At 38.5% G+C, this 14,584-nt stretch overlaps 1 non-coding gene across 1 annotated transcript; it reads right to left on the bottom strand.

Moving 5' to 3' along the window:
* Positions 1-220: 220 nt before the first annotated feature.
* On the bottom strand, positions 221-327 carry LOC120110045. The gene has a single exon (XR_005510825.1). It is a non-coding gene; the product is annotated as a small nucleolar RNA R71 (small nucleolar RNA).
* Between the last annotated feature and the right edge of the window lie 14,257 nt (positions 328-14,584).

The raw sequence follows: 14,584 nt of genomic DNA, 5'->3' as shown, positions 1-14,584 counted from the left end.
TGAAAGTCCCTATTTGCACCTAAAAGAATTTGATGAAGTGTGTTCAACACTTCAATTTAATAATATCAATGAAGAGGTAGTGAAGCTTAAGTTATTTCCTTTTTCTTTAAAGGAAAAAGCTAAGTCATGGTTACATTCTTTAAGACCTAGGACCATAGCTACCTGGCAAGAGATGACAAGGGAATTTTTAAAGAAATTCTTTCCAACACATAAAACAAACACACTTAGAAGAAATATCATGAACTTCGCACAAAAAGATGGAGAAACATTTTTTCAGTGTTGGGAAAGATTTAAGGACCTTCTGCTTGCTTGCCCACATCATGGATATGAAATTTGGAGGGTCATTAGTTTCTTTTATGATGGTTTGTCCTCCAATATGAGACAATTCGTGGAAATGATGTGTGATGGTGAATTTATGAATAAGGAACCAGAGGAAGCCTGGGACTATTTTGATCTGTTGGCAGAAAATGCACAGGCTTGGGATATAATAGATAAGAACGAGAAACTTAAAATACCGACTAATACTAAAGGAGGAATGTATCATGTTAAAGAAGAAAATGATGTAAATTTAAAGATTGCTAATCTAACTAGGAAGGTTGAAGCCATTGAATTAAGCAGAGCCAATACAGGAAAGGTACCTACTATAGATGAAAGTATTTGTGAAATCTGTGAGAGTAATGCACACTTAACCAAGGATTGTCCTACAATCCCCGCCTTCTAAGAAGTGTTGCATGATCAAGCAAATTTCACAAATGCTTATAAGAGACCATTTTCTGAAACATATAATCCTAACTGGCGAAACCATCCGAATTTTAGTTGGAGACATGGACCCACTACCAATGAATCTCAAGGGAATTCCATACCCTATGTGCCACCCCATAAGAGATCCCTTGAAGATACTTTGCAAACCTTCATGCAAGGGCAGACTCAAATAAATCAGAATACAATGCAATCACTCCAAGAACTTAAAAATTCTGTAGGTAGAATTGAGGCTCAACTTAATGTTAGGGAAAGAGGGACATTTCCAGCCCAACCTCAATCTAACCCAAAGGGTCAACATGAAGTCCATGAAGCAAGTTCATCCCAACCTAAATTTGAACAAGTTAAGTCTGTCACAACTCTTCGAAGCGGAAAAATAATTAACAAAGAAATTCCAACGAAGGATGACAGACCTGAAAAATCCATTGAGAAAAGGGATGAAAATAATACTGAACAAGATGATCCAATACCTCATCATAAAATAGTTGCTCCATTCCCTCAGCGCTTGCTTGCAGCTAAAAAAGGAGTACCTGATCAAGAAATTTTGGATATCTTTAAACAAGTAAAGATTAACATTCCTCTATTAGATGCCATTAAGCAGATCCCATCTTATGCCAAATTTTTAAAAGATCTTTGTACCATAAAGCGAAAGCTTTACGTACAAAAGAAAGCTTTTCCAACTGAACAGGTGAGTGCTATTCTCAAACACAACACCCCACCTAAATATAAAGATCCTGGTTGTCCTACCATATCTTGCATCATAGGAAACTTCAGGATACAACGAGCCCTCCTGGATTTAGGTGCTAGTGTTAACTTACTGCCCTATTCAGTTTATGAACAATTAGGACTTGGTGAACTAAAACCCACCAAGGTTACTCTCCAACTTGCTGATCGATCTATAAAGATACCAAGAGGAGTAGTCGAGGATGTACTGGTCCAAATTGATAAATTCTATTTTCCAGTCGACTTCATAGTATTAGATACCCAGCCTGTCATGCATTGTACCACTCCAATACCTATCATCTTGGGACGCCCATTTCTAGCTACTTCCAATGCTTTGATTAACTGTCGAAATGGAATAATGAAAATGTCATTCGGGAATATGACTATAGATTTTAATATATTTAACATTTGTAAACAACCCGATAATGATAACGAAAATGATGAAATTCATGGAGTTAATCTGATCGACTCCATTGTAGAGGATGCTTTTGTCCCATCTCTTTCTTCTGATCCTTTAGAAACATGCCTAACTCATTTCGGAAATACAGATATCAACCAAAACTTTAGAGAAATCAGTGCTATATTAGATTCAGCTCCTTTGTTGGATACAGATAGGTGGAAATCTCGTTTTGAAGAATTGCCCACACGCAACAATAGTCCTCTACCATCTAGTGTTCAAGCACCTAAACTTGAGCTAAAACCTTTGCCATCTGAGCTCAAGTACGCATACCTTGGTCAAGAAGAGACTTTTCCTGTGATCATATCATCCCAACTCGAACAAAATCAGGAATTAAAATTGTTAGAAATTCTCAAGGAACATAAGGGAGCAATAGGGTGGACAATTGCTGATATCAAGAGAATTAGTCCCTCAATTTGCACTCATAGAATTCATTTAGAAGCTGATGCCAAACCTTCTTGTCAACCTCAACGTCGATTAAACCCAAACATGAAGGATGTGGTTAGAGCAGAAGTTCTGAAACTTCTGGATGCGGGTATGATCTACCCAATTTCAGATAGTAAATGGGTAAGTCCAACCCAAGTGGTCCCGAAAAAATCTGGTGTTACTGTAGTCAAAAATACCAACAATGAATTAGTTCCAACTAGGGTCCCCACTAGTTGGCGTGTATGCATTGACTATAGAAAACTTAATTCTGTCACAAGGAAGGATCACTTTCCTCTACCTTTTATTGATCAAATCTTAGAAAGGTTGGCAGGTCATAAATATTATTGCTTCCTAGATGGCTATTCAGGTTACAACCAAATTGTAATTGATCCTGAAGATCAGGAAAAGACCACTTTTACATGTCCTTTTGGCACATTTGCTTACAAGAGAATGCCTTTTGGATTATGTAATACTCCTGCAACCTTCCAAAGATGCATGCTCAGTATTTTCTCCGACATGGTTGAGCGCTTTTTGGAAGTCTTCATGGATGATTTTTCGGTTTTTGGCTCTTCTTTTGAAAACTGTGTGGACCATTTAAGACTAGTCTTAATTCGGTGTGAGGAGAAGAATCTAATCTTAAACTGGGAGAAGTGTCATTTCATGGTAACTAGGGGAATTGTTCTCGGGCATGTCATTTCATCTGAAGGAATTGAAGTAGACAAGGCTAAAATTGACTTAATTGCTAACTTACCCAATCCAAAAACTATCAAAGATATACGCTCATTTTTGGGTCATGCAGGATTTTATAGGAGATTCATTAAAGATTTTAGCTCAATATCTAAACCCTTATGTAATCTCCTTCAAAAGGAAACCCAATTTGTGTGGTCTGAAGAATGTCAAAAATCTTTTGATAAACTTAAAAGCTTACTGACCTCTGCTCCCATTATGCAACCACCCGACTGGTCGCTTCCTTTTGAAATTATGTGTGATGCTAGTGAATATGCAGTTGGGGTAGTTCTAGGGCAAAGAAAAGAAAGAAAGCCTTATGTTATTTACTATGCAAGTAAGACTTTAAATAGTGCACAAAAGAATTACACCACTACGGAAAAGGAACTACTTGCCGTAGTATTTGCACTAGACAAATTTAGGTCTTACTTGATTGGATCCAAAATCATTATCTACACTGACCACGCTGCCCTTAAGTACCTTCTTTCAAAAAAGGATGCTAAGGCGCGTTTGCTTAGGTGGATCCTTCTGCTCCAAGAATTTTTTCTAGAAATAAGAGATAAAAAGGGGGTAGAGAATGTAGTAGCTGATCACTTGTCCCGTCTGACTCTTTCAGATTCCTTAGACAATTCACCCATAAAAGACACTTTCCCTGATGAGCAACTGTTTGAGATCACATCTTCACCCTGGTTTGCAGACATTGCAAATTTTTTAGTCACAGGTGAACTACCAAGTCATTGGAATAAACAAGACAAAAGAAAATTTTTGACTGAAATAAAAAATTTTTTCTGGGATGATCCTTATCTTTTCAAATACTGCCCAGACTAAATTATTAGGAGATGTGTACCTAATGACGAATTTATTAGTGTCATTTTCTTTTGTCATTCTGAAGCTTGCGGTGGTCATTTCTCTGCTAAGAAAACGGCTGCAAAAATTTTACAGTGCGGTTTCTATTGGCCCACCTTGTTCAAAGATTCCCATAACTTTTGCAAAGCTTGTGAGCGTTGTCAAAAGTTAGGTGGGATAACTCGTAGGAATATGATGCCCCTCAACCTAATTTTAATTATCGAAATATTTGATTGTTGGGGAATAGATTTTATGGGTCCATTTCTTCCTTCATTCGGAAATTTGTACATCTTAGTAGCTGTAGATTATGTCTCCAAATGGATTGAGGCAATTCCTTGCAAACATAATGACCACAAAACTGTTCTAAAATTTTTAAAGGAAAACATTCTTTCCAGATTTGGAACGCCTCGAGCCATCATCAGTGATGGGGGTTCACACTTCTGTAATAAGCCTTTTGAGGCTTTAATGCGAAAATATGGGATCACCCATAAAGTCGCCACCCCTTATCATCCACAAACAAGTGGACAAGTTGAAGTCTCCAATCGATCAATTAAGAATATTTTGGAAAAAACGGTTAACCCAAATCGCAAAGACTGGTCTTTGCGTCTAACTGATGCACTTTGGGCTTATCGTACTGCTTTTAAAAGTCCAATTGGTATATCTCCGTACCGTCTTATTTTTGGCAAACCGTGTCACTTGCCTGTGGAATTGGAGCATAGGGCCTACTGGGCTATTAAAAGATTTAATTTTGATATGGATAAGGCTAGTTCACTACGCAAACTTCAACTTAATGAACTAGAAGAAATCAGGAATGAAGCATATGAGAATGCTCGAATTTATAAGAACAAAATGAAAGTCTTTCATGATAGAAATATTATAAGGAAAACATTTGAGCCTTCCCAGAAAGTTCTATTGTATAATTCAAGACTTCATTTATTTCCAGAAAAATTGAGATCTAGGTGGACCGGCCCTTTTATAGTTAAAACTGTTTATCCGTATGGAACCGTTGAGATAGAGAATCCAAACACCGGTAATATTTTTAAAGTAAATGGCCAACGTTTGAAGTTATTTTTGGACAACTTTACCCCGGAGGTTGAATCGACCAATCTGGAAGATCCTGTTTATCAGGATTGATCTCTATATCTGCTAGAGATCCTCTGTTTGTACATAATTTTTCTTTCTTTCATATGGCAATTGGTGAGCAACAACAGTGTGCAGTCATTCTATCAGGTAAATTCTAACCTTCAGCCTTATTATCCTTCATACAATCATTAATGCCATATTTTATGCATTCATGTTGCAACATTGGGGACAATGTTGAAATTAAGTTGGGGGGGAGAGATTACTGTATTTTTCTATATATCATACCAATTGTCATATCTTTCAAAAAAATATATATATATATATAATAATAATAATATATTATATATATAATATATTATTGTAATAATAATAACAAACATATATTTTGTTTCATTTAATTACCACTTTAATTTTTTTCAAAGAATTAAACATATGTAGCTATTAAGGCAAGGAGCGCATTATGACTTATCAGAGACCTATTACTAGATCCCCACACAAGTATTCAATGACAATAAAAAAGCCTCAGGAGTTCACTTGTGTTACCTATTTATTTGTTGACCTTATTCGCAAGAGAAGTACGAGTGTCCTTGTTTTAAAGTTCATGTTTTGGTTTTCACATAAAGATAGAGCTTGAAATTCCCGGCTAGATCACCTGGGTGCCTTATGTTCTGACCTTGGTTGACCTATAGTCACAATACAGTCACGTTACATAAAAAAAAAAAAGAAATAATACAGTTTTTCTTCACTGAGTAACCGGGTCTCTTGCCTACAAAGCAGCGAGTGTTCGCGTAAAAAGGTGAAAATAACTGAAATAAGTGATTAGTCTGGCCTCGTGGCGTAGTCTGGTTCGAGTAATTAAGTCTGAGGGGTGTTTCACCTAATGCCTTGAGCCAACTGGATCAAGAGTCTTGACCCAAAGCTCGTTATATGGACCTTACTAGAGCCTAATGGAGTTGGACTGTTGTAGTCACTGTACATCTTAAAAAAAAAAAAAAAAATATTTTAAACATGAGTGAGTTAGTTAAACTTAAACCAAGTGACATGTGGATGACTGGTTTGACTCCATTGTTTTAGAACTCTGTGTACCTGGGATGTCTAGTTGGGATTGATAGCTTCATTTTTATATGCGAACCATTCTGGACAAATAACATGCGATATTCGGAAAATTTAGTGGGTCGGGAGCTAACAAATGATAGTTAACACTTGTGAATTTGAGTAGTGCACCTAGAACTCAAGGGGTACCTAATTGTGGTGGAAGTATAGGTATTCTGAGACGTCACATTTACATTTGCCTTAAGGGTTGCTATATTTTAAAGTATTTTAATTTGAAAAAAAAATGATGTTTGTGGATAACATCACTGCAAACCCTCACGAGACAACACTCGTCCACTAGGGTAACCTAGGGGTTTAACGGCTTGTTGCACGTGCTAAGTGCAATCGTAATGCTATACGAAAATGAGTATTTATTTTAATTCATGCATATATTAATAAACAATACTTTTGCACCCTTATTTTATCATTTTCACACTAAATTGCTAGAGACTAGCAATAAGTTAGTTGGGGGGTGTGATGAGAGTACAAAAGTATAATTTTCATACTATCATAATTAATATTAGAGCTAATCTTTATTAATAAAATTGATTAATTAATGTTTTATTTGTGTCTGAGTGCAAGTAATTCAAAAGACCCAATAACGCTGGGTTTGAACCCAATGTTCGGCAGTTCGAGGTCAACAAATTTTCCAACAGCTACCAAATCGTCCGCATTCAATATCCCAGCATCCAATTTCGGCCATCTGAATCAATCCAACCATCTCATTCCCCATCCGTTTGAAGCGTCCCAAGCCGTTCGCATGGCATCTCACGACCTCCACCCTGTGTCTTATCCGCTCCCAAACTGGCTCTTTCTTGCATCCCACCTCAGCAACTCCCCAACGAACAGAGCACGCGTGAGGAGTTTCCCAGTGGCTTCCAACGAACAGCAACGCTTCAATCTCAGCTTCCCAACCGACAGTGGACCTCCCAGCACATGCAAACCGGCTCTTCAATTCCAAGCCGCATTCAACATCCGATCGTTTCATCTTCAAATTTCCTTCCCAGCAAACAAATTCTCATCCGAAGAGTCCCAAGCATTCAAATCCACGCCTCATCCGCTCCCAGCAGCGTTCCAGCTTCTCCAATCCGGTGAAGTGTCTATAAAAGGAGGCCATTCGGGAAGAAGAAGAAGGAGGGGAGAGGCCAGATCCATCCAAGTCCGAGCGAGAGAGGGAGAGAGGAGAAAAGGACAGCCGGCCGTGTGCCATCGGGTGGAGGAGAACCAGCCATCGGAAGAAGAGGAGAACCAGCCAACGGAAGAAGAAGAGGACAGCTAGCCATGCGACGAAGGAGGAAGAGGCCAAGGGAGGATCTACCAGCGGAGCATCTCCTCTTCCGATCAATCCTCTTAGCCGGGCAAGAGAAGAGGAGAGCCCACGGGAGAAGAAGAAAGGAAACAGAGTACTCTGTTTCCTAATCCAAAAAAAAAAAAAGGGGTTTATGTTTATTTTATTTATTTTATGCTAATCCCTTTTATAAAATTGCTTGCATCTCATATGGATAGCTAAATATCTTTTAGCTAAGGCTAAGGAAAAGCCTAGCATTTTCTTCATGTATTTCATTTAATCATCAATGGGATTGATTTGATTTATGGTGCAGTAAATTTAAAGAAATTATTTCAAACTTATATATTTTCTTTGATTTGTTATTCCCCCGGGTATAACAGATGCTTAGAAATCCCTGTAGTTTAAAATAGAATTACTGTAATGCTGCCCATAAGACTAAATCTATTTTATTATGATTAATAGGTGATTTTAAGAAAAGCATGATGAAGTGCTAGGCTGAATCCTAATGCCTTAATTATATTTTTGTCAATCTGAATATTATTTAGCCTTTAGTTTTTGTTCACTGTCAAATCCCTGTGGATTCGATCTCGGACTCACCGAGAATATTACTTTGCTACACCCTATACTTGGGGTATCCTACGTTTAATTTCTCTTTTTAAAAGAACAAGATTAAAATCGTAGCAGCTCCTTATGCAATCTCGGGGCTATTGCTTTAGTCAAAGGATCTGCTAACATAAGCACAGTATTGATGTATTGAACTAAAACTTTATGGTCATCACATTTTTCCTTTATAACAAGATATTTCACCTCCATGTGCTTATTTCCATTGGATATCTTGTTATTCTTTATTGAGGAAACTGCTGCTAAATTATCACAATATAACTTTATGGGCCTTGAAATAGTGTCCACGATCTGTAAGCCTGTGATAAAGTTCCTCAACCAAATAGCCTGTGTAACTGCATCATAGCATGCTAATAACTCAGCCTCCATTGTTGAAGCAGCCGTCATCTTTTGCTTCGAACTCTTCCACGATACTGCTCCACCAGCTAGTAGAAAGATATAACCTGATGTTGATTTTCTACTATCTGGACATCCCGCAAAGTCTGAGTCTGAGTATCCAACTATCTCCAAGAGATCGGATTTGTTGTATGTGAGCATATGATCTTGAGTTCCTTGAAGATATCTTAATACTTTCTTTGCAGCTCTCCAATGTTCCATTCCTGGATTAGCTTGAAATCTCCCCAGTAATCCCACAACATATGCTATATCAGGTCTGGTACAGACTTGAGCATACATTAAAGTCCCAACTAGTGAAGCATATGGAAATGCTTTCATATGCTCCCTTTCAATTTCATTCCTTGGAGATTGTGATTGGCTCAACTTTTCACCTTTAGTAATAGGCACTGGACTTGGTTTGGAATTTTCCATACCAAATCTCTCCAACATTTTCTTAATGTAGGCTTTTTGAGATAGACAAACTTTTCCCTTAGATCTATCTCTATGAACCTCAATGCCGATGACATATGAGGCTTCACCCATATCCTTCATATCAAAATTACTGGAGAGAAATTGCTTAGTCTCCCTAAGCAATGCCAAATCACTACTAGCAAGCAAAATGTCATCTACATATAGGACTAGAAAAATAAATCGACTCCCACTGATCTTAAGATAAATACATCTATCAACAACGTTTTCTACAAAGCCAAATGTAGAAACGATGTTATTGAACTTAAGATACCACTGTCGGGATGATTGCTTGAGTCCATATATAGACTTATTTAACTTGCAAACTTTTTGACTCTGACCTTCTGAAACAAAACCTTCAGGTTGTTTCATGTAAACTTCTTCCTCTAAATCTCCATTAAGAAATGCAGTTCTCAAATCCATTTGGTGCAGCTCTAAGTCAAAATGAGCTACTGTTGCCCAAGGTGACAAGCCAAGAGGGGGGGGGGTGAATTGGTTTCTTTCGATTTTAACTAACTTACTTAAGTCAATTGTATGATTAGTAAGCTAAAACAAATCACAATACAAACAACACAAAATATAGTGGTTCGGTGCTCTCCTTAGCACCTACGTCCACTCCCCAAGCGACCCCTTGGGAATTCACTATAATCCCGCGGATTACAGTTAGATTGTTTTCCGGGCTCACAATCCAAAAACCTTTACACTTTGGTTTTTCGGGTTCACCAAAAACCTATGTTGGTTTTACGGGCTCACCAACGAACCTTTGTTGGTTTTGCGGGCTCACCAACGAACCTTTACAATTGGTTTTCCGGGTTCACCAATCAACCTATTCTGTTGGTTTTGCGGGCTAACCAACCAACCTTTACAAGTAGTTTAATAAACTAAGAAAGAAGATTTAAACTCCTAGATGAGCAAATGAAACAATATAAACTACAAAGAAGAGTTTAGAAAGTATTTATCGCTTGTAGTGACTTCTCTCTTCTTTGTCAAGGATGCTTCACTCTTCAAGAGAGGATGGAGCTCTAGATGACTCTTTGAATCTGCTCAACCCCTTTCTTTGATTCTTGAATGAAGCACTTGGATGAAGAAGATTAGGGCACTTTCTCTTTCTTGTGTACTCTTTGATATTCTTTGGAAAGGATGTTCTATCTGATGAATAGTGCCACTTTAAATAGCTTCCTATATCCATTGGACAAGCCCCAATGGTTAGAATTCAAAAACTAGCCGTTACTGACTTTTGGAAGGACAAAAAGTACATCTGCAGAACTAGCCATTATGCTTCATCCCGTGTTTGAGTCGGCTCAACCTGTCCTTGGGTCGACCCAACTTTTGCTTGGGTCGACTCAAACATTCCTTGGGTCGACCCTCTCAGAAACACAGAAACTTTATAATTCAGCCTTCCTTCACTTGGGTCGACCCAACCTTTCTTTGGGTCGACTCAAAGTTCACTTGGGTCGACTCAACTTCTTCTTGGGTCGACCGTAACAGGGTTTCCAGAGAACCTTTTCTATCTTCATTTCTGTCTTGCCTTTGGGTCGACCCTCTCAGGGTTTGGGTCGACTCAACTACTGTTTGGGTCGACTCAACTACTGTTTGGGTCGACCCTCTCAGTAAATCCAGAGAACCATTTTTCTGTCTTGTTTTGAGGATCTTGATCCTTGGGTCGACTCATGCTTTCCTTGGGTCGACCCAACTCACTGTTCATCTTTGCCATTTTTGCAGAAGTGTGCCAAATGTTTTCTTGATGTGCCGGGGTCGACCCAATCATCCTTTGGGTTGACTCAATCCACACTTTGCTGCATCTCAAGGTTAGATTCATTCAAATGAACAATGAAATGTATCTATATCAGTTTATTCAAAATATACTGAGAGTAATAAACTTATAAATGAAGTATCGATTTAACTTATAACATACTCTAGATAATTGCTTGTTAATCATCAAAATAACACTATCATCCTCAATCTCTCTCTTTTTGATGATTACAAAATAAAGAGTATGAGCCAATTGATACTTATCTTAAATTCAGTTTTTGAAAGGGTTTAACTTGCTGAATTTCAGCTTTTCATATATAGGAGTGAAGTCTCCCCCTATTTCATTTAAATGTTGCCAATTTGACTTTTTGTGTTACTCCCCCTTTCATTTATAATTCATTAAAGATGAAACTCCAAAAATTTGAGATAAAACATGAGTTTCAGGTTATGTATCGAGGTGTGAAAGGTGCGTGCCAAATTCTAAAATTATGTGTGCCAAATTCTGAAATTTGATATAAATTTTTCAGTTGAACATTTTCTTTGTTGCAAATTGCTCCCCCTTAGATGTATATGCTTTCTTACATGATTTTCAATTTGTTTTACAAGTTATTTCTCTTTCTTTACTTCTCCTTTCTTTACTTTTCCTCTTGTTATTCTTTTTTTTACTTCTCCCCTTTTTGTTACTTTATTTACTCTAAAGATATCTTTACTTCTCCCCTATTACTCTTTCTTTACTTCTCCCCCTTTTTGTTATCATCAAATAGGTACATGGGAAAAGATGCAATAAATAACAACCATTCAAACTTCATTGATCAAAATAGGAACATTTGAGTACATTCAAGTTCAAAAACAACAACAGGTACAATGTTCCTTAATCAAGATTTAAGGATACATGATAAAAGCAAGATACATATGAGAACTAGATATCTAGCCTAGGCTCTAAACAGAAATGCTAAGATCAGCCTAGGGAGAATCTAATGGCTGGGATCTAGTCCTCATCCTTCTAGTGTACGTGGCGAGGGGAGGTCGAGCCTGGTGAGACTGTGTCTGGCGTGGAGCACGACGAGCTGGATGACTCTGTGCCGAAATCTCTGACTCAGCAGCCTGTGGCACAGATGGTCCATGGGTCTCTCTCTCTCCAAAGTGCTCCTATCTGCTGCCTCAAATCACTGATCTCAGCAGACATGACGTCCAATCGGGCGTCCAATCGGCTCGTCAGCCCGTCAGTAATAGTCCTCGCCTGAGCTGACATGAGCTCAGTCATCCTGCTCCAGAACTCATCCGTATCTCTCGGAGGAACGGATGACGATGGTCCAGCCTCTAAAGGTGTAGTAGGATGATCCATATCCTCCTCATCCTCAGCCTCTGGTGCATCTCCCTCTGGTGCCTCACCCTGAATGCCTGCTCCAGTGTGAAGCCACTGCCCGTTCACTTTTTCATATCCCATGCGTATAAGTGTCCGTGCAGTGTATGTGTCAGTATGATGCAGACTCTTGGATGCCTCCCCCTCGAGAGATATACCGTGCTGTCGAAAAATCAAAGTGAGTATCATACCATAAGGTAGTGATACCCTCGAGTTGCAGATCACCTTCCTCATCTGTCTCAGTATCATGGCCGGAAGATTTAGGGGACTCCCCTGAATCATACACTCCATCACTGCTAGATCTCGCTCTGTGATGAGATCGAATCTTCCGGTCTTTGGAAATAAAATCCTATTTATTATACTGAGCAGCAATCTCATTTCAGCAGAAAGAGAACTAGCTATTACCTTCTCGGAGAAGTCGAAGTTCTCATTTTCCATGATCAACTGTAGGGCTCTCATTTTATTTTCAGGCTTTTTCGGAGTGGCTCCTACGCAGGGTAGATGAAGTAGCTCACTCAAGCTCTCCTCGGAAACTCGAACTCGAACTCCTCGAACTTCCGAAACAAGCCCTCCCATACCAGTTTTAAGGAAGGCATAGAACTCTTGAACCAATCCGGGGTAGATCAACACATCTAGGGAGCAAAGATACTCCCAACCTTGCCTTTGGATCCATTCCCTCAACCGAAACCCTTCTTGATCAAAGAACTCGGAATGGATCCTTCTCCCCGTTGTAACCGGTCTCCCCGCAAATCTTGCAAGTATAGCAGAGGGGGATGGAGGAGGAGGTGGCTCCGCACGTGCCTCACGTCGTGGAGACACGGTAGATGGCTCCGTAGGTTGCCTTTCCTCACGTTGGATCCGTGTGACTCTTCCGGATCTCTTGGCTACGGCTCTTTTGGGTCCCATTTCTCCAAGATCTTAAGATAATCTACTGTTTGGAGGAGTTTGGAGGAGTTTGGAGAGTGGGGATTAGAGTATTCAGAAGAGGACAAGGGCAAACAGTGCCCTAACTTTGCTCTCGGGTCCCCTTTTAACAGTGGGGTCCCGACGTTGGGTCGACTCAAGAATTTTCTTGGGTCGACTCAACGTTGGGTCGACCCTATTCTGGGTTGGGTCGACCCAAGTGCAGAATTTTTCTTTTTCTCTTCCTTTTTGCTTCTAAAAATTTTCTTTGCTTCCAATCCTTATAAATCCTTTCTGGGACAATGATACATCAGTAAGGAATCTATAGATAACAAGTTTGACTCATGTTTCATGGGATTTTAGAAATTAGAGGAATGTATCATGAGACTACTAGCTCCCTTTTATATTTCTTCAATAAAAAGGATCACATATGCCTAATTCCCTCCTTAGCACGCAGAATCTATCTTCACTCAATGGTTTTGTAAATATGTCGGCTAATTGTTTTTCAGTGCATATATGCTCAATACATACATTTCCATTTTGCACATGATCCCTAATAAAATGATACCTTATTTCTATGTGTTTGGCTTTAGAATGCTGAACTGGATTTTTAGTAAGATTGATGGCACTAGTATTATCACATTTAATAGGAATATTATCTAGCTTAACTCCATAGTCCTCTAGTTGTTGCTTAAGCCATAATACTTGAGCACAACAACTACCAGCAGCTATATATTCAGCTTCAGCTGTGGACAGTGCCACTGAATTTTGCTTTTTGCTAAATCATGATACTAAGTTATTTCCTAAGAATTGACATGTGCCACTTGTGCTCTTCCTATCTAATTTGCATCCGGCAAAATCCGCATCTGAATATGCAAGCAAATCTAGACAGGAGTCTCTTGAGTACCATAATCTTATATTGGTAGTTCCTCTTAAATATCTAAGGATTCTTTTAACAGCACTTAAATGTGACTCCTTAGGATCCGATTGGTATCTAGCACATATTCCTACACTAAATACGATGTCGGGTCTACTAGCAGTAAGGTAGAGCAAGGATCCAATTAGTCCTCTATAGAGCTTAATATCAATACTCTTCCCTTTTTCATCTTTGTCTAGCTTACTAGTAGGATTCATTGGAGTGCCTACTCCCTTATGATTTTCATTCCCAAACTTCTTTAGTATTTCCTTTGTATACTTAGTTTGATGAATGAAAATGCCTTCTTTAGTTTGTTTGATTTGTAATCCAAGAAAGAAGCTTAGTTCTCCCATCAAACTCATTTCAAATTCTCCATGCATTAAATCAGCAAATTCTTTGCAAAGAGTATCATTTGTGGCACCAAAGATTATGTCATCTACATATATTTGTACTACTAATAGATTTTTGTCCTTTCTTTTGAGAAATAGAGTTTTATCTACATTTCCTCTACTAAAGTTATTATTAAGCAGAAATTTGCTTAATCGATCATACCAAGCCCTAGGTGCTTGCTTTAATCCATATAATGCCTTATGTAGTTTAAACACATGATTTGGCAATTCATGATTCTCAAAACCAGGAGGTTGTTCTACATATACTTCATCCTCAATAAAACCATTTAAGAAAGCACTCTTCACATCCATTTGATATAATTTGAAATCCATGAAACATGCAAATGCTAGAAGTAATCTAATAGCCTCTAATCTAGCTACAGGAGCAAATGTTTCA

The sequence above is a fragment of the Phoenix dactylifera genome, chromosome 2 (genome assembly GCF_009389715.1).
Source record: "Phoenix dactylifera cultivar Barhee BC4 chromosome 2, palm_55x_up_171113_PBpolish2nd_filt_p, whole genome shotgun sequence".
Classification (NCBI taxonomy): domain Eukaryota; kingdom Viridiplantae; phylum Streptophyta; class Magnoliopsida; order Arecales; family Arecaceae; genus Phoenix; species Phoenix dactylifera.
The sequence above is the reverse complement of the archived record's forward strand: the minus strand, read 5'-3'. Positions and strand labels throughout refer to the sequence as shown.